The following is a 7,660-nucleotide window of genomic DNA, read 5'->3' on the forward strand; positions in this document are numbered from 1 at the left end:
TATTCCTCTAACTCACACAGGCACATACAAAAACAAATAACACATCATGACTTATCTAGCATCCACACAGTCTCATATATTAATGTATATATATATATATATATATATATATATATATATATATATATATGCATGCAAACACAATTATGATTAAAACTATGATTAGCCTGTGGATTCCTGGGAGAGATCTATGGATTCCACTGTGGTAAAATGGTCATACAGAAAACATGAGAACTCTCAGAAAAATTTGAAACATTATTAAATGAAAATAACTATTACAAAGAGATACACATCAGTCCAGTACCAGTCTGACACTCTTCTGTAGTGATGTGCTTATCACTGAACATTGCTAGGTGCACTGTGACTAATAGACTTGTCACAGCGTTTGTATAATAATGCAAATATTGCTCTCTTATTGGTCTGATTGCTATTTTGTAAGTCACTTTGAATAAAGGTGTCTGGTAAATGACTAAATGTAAATGTAAAGACGCTTTCACAATAATGCTCATTTCAGCGAATAGAAACAAAGCCAAAACCTTCTCCTTTCACACAGTGATAAAAAGTAATTTTACTTGTGACACAAACAGGACGAATACATAAGGCCAGGGGCCAAGGCTGGATAAACCCTGCTGTGGTAACAACAGGTTAAATAAATCCATTTCTTCTAAAAACCTAAAGACTTCCCTGTCATAAAACAAAAGAACAACAAATCTCTCTCCACTTGTTCCCTGTGTGTGTGTGTTTTTTCCCCCAAAATGTTTTCTGTCAAATGCTCAGAAAGGACATAATTCATTGCAGGCAAGACGAATCTGGGATAAATCATCTGCTGAATGTCTTGGCATTTTATGACAGGAATCTCAGAGCATAAAGCCCTGAAATTTGAACATGGCTCCAACAATGGACTTCTTATGATCCTGTAAAGTGGGCGCAGTCAGAGGAAGCCTGATCTGCAGTTGTCTTTAGCAGCTGAAGAAATGTGTTTAGGAAGGTATTTAGTGGGCACACGCCAGAGCAGGACAGGTGTGTATACTGAGAAGCATGTTGTTCTAACAGCTCTAATCAGGGCTAGAACTGCAAATCAGCACACGGCTTGCAGATTCTCCAAGTAACACTCTCATGTGAATAGTTTGTCTTTCATTTTACATCTACAGTTAGTCACATCCTAAATAAAAAGTTGTTATAATAATGTGCCTGTGTTCTGTGCATATTTATTGTATATATTCATGTATATGCAAATGCACATACATTCATGTATTATTGTATGAATATAAGCGAAATACGATGTACTTGTGACATCGTAAAAAGAATGGCATCTACGCTAATATTAGTCCTGTCTCTTTCTCAATTTGTTTTCACAGTTTGTATCCAGACTAGATGGTGGATCAGCACACAGAGATTATGTTCATCAGAGACCAGAAAACCTAGATGCGCCCGTGTACAGATCACCAGATCCTGATGCACACACATACACACTAAGTCATTTACAATATCTGACACAGCTGCGTTTAAAATTGAACTGGAAGTTAAGTGCTGGGCGTCCGGTCAGAGGAGAACTGACCCCAACTGAGTCTGGTTTCTCCCAAGGTTTTTACTCCATTCTGTATGGATGGGGTTTTGTTTCCTTGCCGCTGTCGCCTCTGGCTTGCTTGGATGGGACACTTAACTTCTAGTGATTTAACGTCGAATTGATTACAGAGACCGTCTCTGCATTTAATAAGAAATTGGTCACTCTCGTCATTATACATCCCTGTCATTGTACTCTTCTACCTTATACTGTACAGTGCTTTGATGCAACCTGTGTTGTTAAAAGCGCTATATAAATAAAAATGATTGATTGATTGATTGATTGATAAGCCTAAATATTTATTTACTGTAGGTGTGTGTATTTATATATACATGATCAAGATGGCGCCGCGAATGGCAACCACAGTGCTTAATTCTCACGCGCTTGTATAGTTTTTGTTAGTTTTTCCTGTTTTTTTATTTCTCAAACACCATCGTTGTTACCAACTGCTGGACATTCGGCAGACCACTCCACAAAATCTTTCCCCGGTTTTTGATTATTGAGACGTTTTGTTAAACATCGTAGTTAGCGGAGCAGCGATGCTGGTCAAACGTCTAAAATCGCGCAGACGGGGGGAAGCGGGCCGGTGCGCTTATGAAACTCGGAGAACACGGATTCCAGCGTTCACTTGGCGAACCTCCGCTCTCTACCCAACAAAATGGACGAACTTCTTCTGCTCAACCAGACTGTGCTGCTCCGTGTTTCAAACCTGGCTAAATGACGCCATTCCAGACAACACATTAAGTCTGTTGGGCGACGCAAATTAACGGAGAAATCGCACGGCGGCGGGACGTGCTTTTACATCTGGTGTACAGATGTAACTGTGTTAAAGAAGATGTGCTGTGCCGATGTAGAAGCACTCTTCATTAATTGTAAGACTTTCTACTTGCTGCAGGAGTTTTGCTCGCTTATTCTGATGTGTGTTTACATCCCTCCGCAAGTGCACGTGAGCCTGGCTTTACAAAAACTCGCAACAACTAAGCAACAACACCGGGACTCTGTTTAAATCATTCTCGGGGACTTTAATAAAGCCGATCTCTGCCAAAATTCAGACAGCACGTTACTTGTCCGACCAGAGACAGTAATATACTGGATCACTGCTACACCATAATAAAGGATGCATATCTCTCTGTCCAACGAGCTGCCATGGGACTTTCTGATCACAGTTTGGTCGATCTCATTCCCCTGTCAAGCCAAAGAAGATGCTAGCAGGATAAGCGACAGAGTCTTGCATAAACAGGCCAAGTACACACTAGAAAAGGAGATCAGAGTGGCAAAGAGGAATTATTCTGAAAAGCTTTGCACTCAGTTCTCCTCTAGTGACACAGCTTCTGTATGGAAAGGTCTGAAAAACATCACCAATTACAAGACACCATCCCCCAGCACTGTGGCAAATCAACAACTGGCAGACAACCTCAACGAGTTCTACTGCAGGTTTGAAAAGACACCATTCCTGTAATCCCCCTGTCCTCCACACCTGCCCTTCAACTCAGCGAAGATGGCGTGTGCCAGGTTTTCAGAAAAAAGAAAAGAAGAAAGATTCCAGGTCCATACGGTGTGACTCCAGCCCATCTTCACACAGATCTACAACAGATCACTGGAGCTGTGTGTAGTGCCTTTATGCTTCAAACGCTCCACCATCATCCCCATCCCAAAGAAACCCAAAATTACTGTACTTAATTATTTCAGACCTGTGGCTCTAATGTCTGTGGTCATGAAATCATTTGAAAAACTGGTCTTGGGTTATCTGAAGAACTTCACTGGACCCTTACTTATCCCCCTGCAGTTTGCCTACAGAGCAAACAGGTCACTGGATGATGCAGTCAATATGGGACTGCATTATGTTTTGCAACACCTAGACAAAGCAGGGACTTATGTGAGGATCCTGTTTGTGGACTTCAGCTCGGCCTTCAACACTATCATCCCAAACCTCCTCCACCCCAAATTAACCCAGCTCTCGGTGCCCACCTCCGTCTGTCAGTGGATCAGCAGCTTCCTGACAGACAGACAGTTAGTGAGGCTTAGAAAATTCTCATCCAGCAACCAGCACTGGAGCCCCTCAGAGTTGTGTCCTCTCCCCAATGCTCTTCTCCCTCTACACCAGACATGTCAAATTTTGGCCCGCACTACAATTATATTTGGCCTGCGAGATGATTTCAAATATGTATTATATCTGGCCCGCCGGCCCATTATACAGCGCACGTTCCGCTACAGGTGCCTACACATTGAACGCGTCAAGCCCGCAAGTCCGCACTGAGGCGCAGAGCGTCGCGCAAGGTTGGCGTTTCACTCCCTATTTAAAACATTTTTAATTTGAGCGTCAAAACGCTGTGACGACATCTCATCTGGCGCAGCCAATAGGAGAGCAGCCGGTGCCGGGGGCGGGAGTTCCCGATGTGGAGCAGGAAGCTAAGCTTAGCTGCTGCTAAGCGATAGAAGAAGCACTTCCGTCCGCAACACTTTTCGTTTGTGTCTTAAAAACACGAACGGAAGGGAAATGGAGCAGGCTCGATGTGTGGCAATCGTCCCGCAATTGCGGCAGCATTTTTCTACGAGTGCCGGAACTGTCTGTTTTGATTGTCGTAAATGCCGTGGCATTGGCAATACTCAGGCTAGCTTTATTGTGGCGCAGGAGATCGCCAAATCAGCCCGGCCCTTTAATGAGGGAGAGTAAAAATGTGCATGGTCAAAATTTGTGAGGTCGTTTGCCCGAAAAAAAAACATTTTTAAATGTTAGCCTGAGCAGAAATACTGCAGCAGAGCATGCATGTGAACTTGCCACCAATCGACAAGAACAGCTGATGAGAAAGGAGAAGATTTTGTTGCATACTCACTTGCTGTGGACGAGAGCAGCGACACCTCCCAGCTGTCAATTTTATATTCGTGGAGTGGACAAGAATCTTTTATGTTACAGAGGAACTTTTAGGACTAAAATCCAAGATGCAGGAAAAGCAGGCAGGTGAGCTTACAGTTTACCACTGCATTATACACCAAGAGGCTTTGTGTGGAAAAGCCTTGAAAATGGATCACATTATGAACACTGTAACACAAGTTGTCAACTTAATAAAAGCAAAAGGTTTGAATCACCGTCAGTTCAAGTCTTTCTTTGAGGAGTTGGGTGCAGACCATAGCGACATTCCCTATCACACAGAGGAGAGGTGGCTGAGCCGAGGAAAAGTTGCGAAGAGATGTTTTGAGCTGCGTGAGGAAATTTGTCTTTTCATGGAAAGCAAAGGGAAAGACACAACAGAGTTCAGGGATGAAAAGTTTCAATGTGAGCTTGCATTTCTATGTGACATCATGAATCATCTCGACACGCTCAATCTGAAGCTTCAGGGGCGCACACACGTCATCACAGACATGTACAACGTCGTGAGGGCTTTTAGAACCAAGTTGCACTTGTGGGAGAGTCAGATGCAGCAGGGAAACCTGGCTCATTACCGCCATGATGCCTTTTGCACAGTTCACTGAAAAACTCATTCTACTTGGCGCTGAGTTTGCCCGACGATTTGCCGACTTTGAAGCCCAAACATGTAGATTTTAACTTTTTAGCAACCCCTTTACGTTTGATGTGAATAACGCACCAAGCAATCTCCAAATGGAGCTTATTGAGCTGCAGTGTCATGACACGCTCAAGTCAAAATATGACTCTGTCGGTGCTGCGCAATTTCCACCTTACCTCCCTGACACGCTGCCCGAACTCCGTGCCCAAGCTGCGCAAATGCTCTCTATGTTCGGGAGCACATATCTGTGCGAGCAACTGTTTTCGTTAATGAAGATTGAACAAAACACCACATAGAAGTCGTCTCACCGATGAACACCTTCATTCAGTCCTGAGGATTTCCTCTGCACAGAGCCTGACTCCAGAAATTGATGCACTTGCATGTAAAAAGCGATGCCAAGTATCTGGCTTGAACTCATGTGCATCATCAGAGTAAATGAACAGTGAAAAAAACTAAAATGGATAAATATTATTTTATTTACTGATGGCATGGTCTGTTCAAAGTTAAACCAAGTTGCACTTGCCTGACATCGGCTGAATGAGAAACTAACCAGGAAGAAAAAAATACAGCATTAAAGAAGATGGAGTTTTAGAACACACCTGACCAATGGTAGCTCAAAGCTGTTTTAAGAGCTAACACAAACTCCCCCCCAAAATTTGCTTTGGCAAACCGATTTGAACTGGCAAAACAAACTTTATTTCGGCCTGATTTTTTGCAAATTATTTTATTTCAGTTCATTCTTTGATTTAGTTTGAAGTATATCTTTATCAATGCTGATTCAGAAACCCCAGATTGACAGAACAAAGTAAGAATTGAAACAGGCTTTGTACAGCCAGCTTTGTACTCTTGTATGTTCAGGTCCTTAAAATGTGTTGCACAAATAGAACATCTGTGTCGTGCTGTTCTGATGTATGTAATTTTAATCTTGAACTGCATTTACTTCCGGAAATCCAAATAAAGTGCTTTTGCATTTGCATAGAAACACAGAGTGCCCCTGATATGGCTGCATCAACACTACTGCAGTTACTGAAAATACACCTTATTTCTTTACATAGACATGTGGAGGTGTGTTTTCAAGAGCCCTGTCTGGATGCCTTCACTTTTAGATAGAATAAATCATTTTGTAAGAGACTTTGTAAATATGCAGATCTTACTTGCACAAACAGCTACATACCACAAAGAAAAGGAAAAATAGAAATCGCATCATATGACCCCTTTGACCTACACTGTCCATTGCTGGCCATTTGTAATAGCTGATTAATAACAATTATCAAAGGGTTAGTTCACCTCAAAATGAGCATTATGTAATTAATTACTCATATAATTCCAAACCCATAAGTTCATCTTCGGAACACAAATTAACATATTTTTAATTAAATCAGAGCCATCTAACCCTCCATAAACATAAAATGTTCCCAAGTCTAGAAATGTCCATGTTACATCAGTGGCAAAACTTCAGTTTTGTGACTCTATGAGAATAAATTTTCCGCACAAAAAGAAAACAAAAATATCATCATTTACTCAACCATTCTTTTCCCCAGTTTTCTTTACTGATGTCACATCCTTATTTTTCCCTTTTCCTTATGCATTTACTATGTTTCTGGACCTGGATCATTTCAGTTGTGTTGGTGTCTATGGAGGGCAAGCGACACTCGATTTTATCAAAAATATCTTAATTTGTGTTCCAAAGATGTTTGAAGGTCTGACGGGTTTGAAACGACATGAGGGTAATAAATGACTGAATTTTCAATGATGATGAACAATCCCTTTAACATTTATAATGAGACCAACAACACAGAAGTGATTTATTGAGGCTTCAGGTTTGTTTTGTAAATTTCCATCTAAACACGCATATAATTTAGACAGATGGCACATTTTCAGCACCGGCCAAAACAGCAGCTCCACAAATCTTAGAAATGTGGTCCATTCAGGACCCATCATCTCACTCAGCATAAAGCACAGGCCACAGCTCCTCAGTTTGTCGGAGCTTGTTTATGCGAAGCGAACACACTGCCCAATCATATCCTTGAAAGCTTATACTTTGCTGACTTTTGATCTGACTCCTGGTTTCTGTCCCGGTGCTCACTTTGACGTGTGCTTCCCCATTACCCATGCTTCTGTTTCTCCGGTCTCCCAGTTCTCCAGCGATCCTGTATTTCTGCTTCCAGTTTAGTTTATTCTGAAAGACTGTGCCTAGTGCCTCATTCTGCTTTAAATAAAGTACTGTTTAATTCTAACTCCAGTTTCCATCTGCATCCATAACAGCAACATGAGGTAGGCCTAAATTAAATATCATGTAAAATTATATCAAATACTGTAATTTCAAAACATAGGAAATAAAGAAGATTACTACATGGAAAATAAGACTATTTGTATTAATGTAAATATATTGTGTATATAATATTAATGTAAACACTGCTTTTCAAAGTATACTTTTAAGTATACACTTCACATCTTATCAATTTCTTTACAAGTTCTGTGCCAGAAAAACCAAGCTGTTAACCCTTTCTGGCTTCAGTGCCCCCCTGCTACATGTGACGATTCTATAATGTTTTAGACTCACAACAAAAACCCACCAATTCACAATCTCAAA

At 41.2% G+C, this 7,660-nt stretch overlaps 1 pseudogene; it reads left to right on the forward strand.

The window, feature by feature from the left end:
• The first annotated feature begins 4,061 nt into the window (after positions 1-4,061).
• Positions 4,062-5,502, forward strand: LOC122352398 (annotated as a pseudogene).
• The last annotated feature ends 2,158 nt before the right edge of the window (positions 5,503-7,660 follow it).

This window comes from Puntigrus tetrazona, chromosome 10 (assembly GCF_018831695.1).
Source record: "Puntigrus tetrazona isolate hp1 chromosome 10, ASM1883169v1, whole genome shotgun sequence".
In the NCBI taxonomy this organism is placed as follows: domain Eukaryota; kingdom Metazoa; phylum Chordata; class Actinopteri; order Cypriniformes; family Cyprinidae; genus Puntigrus; species Puntigrus tetrazona.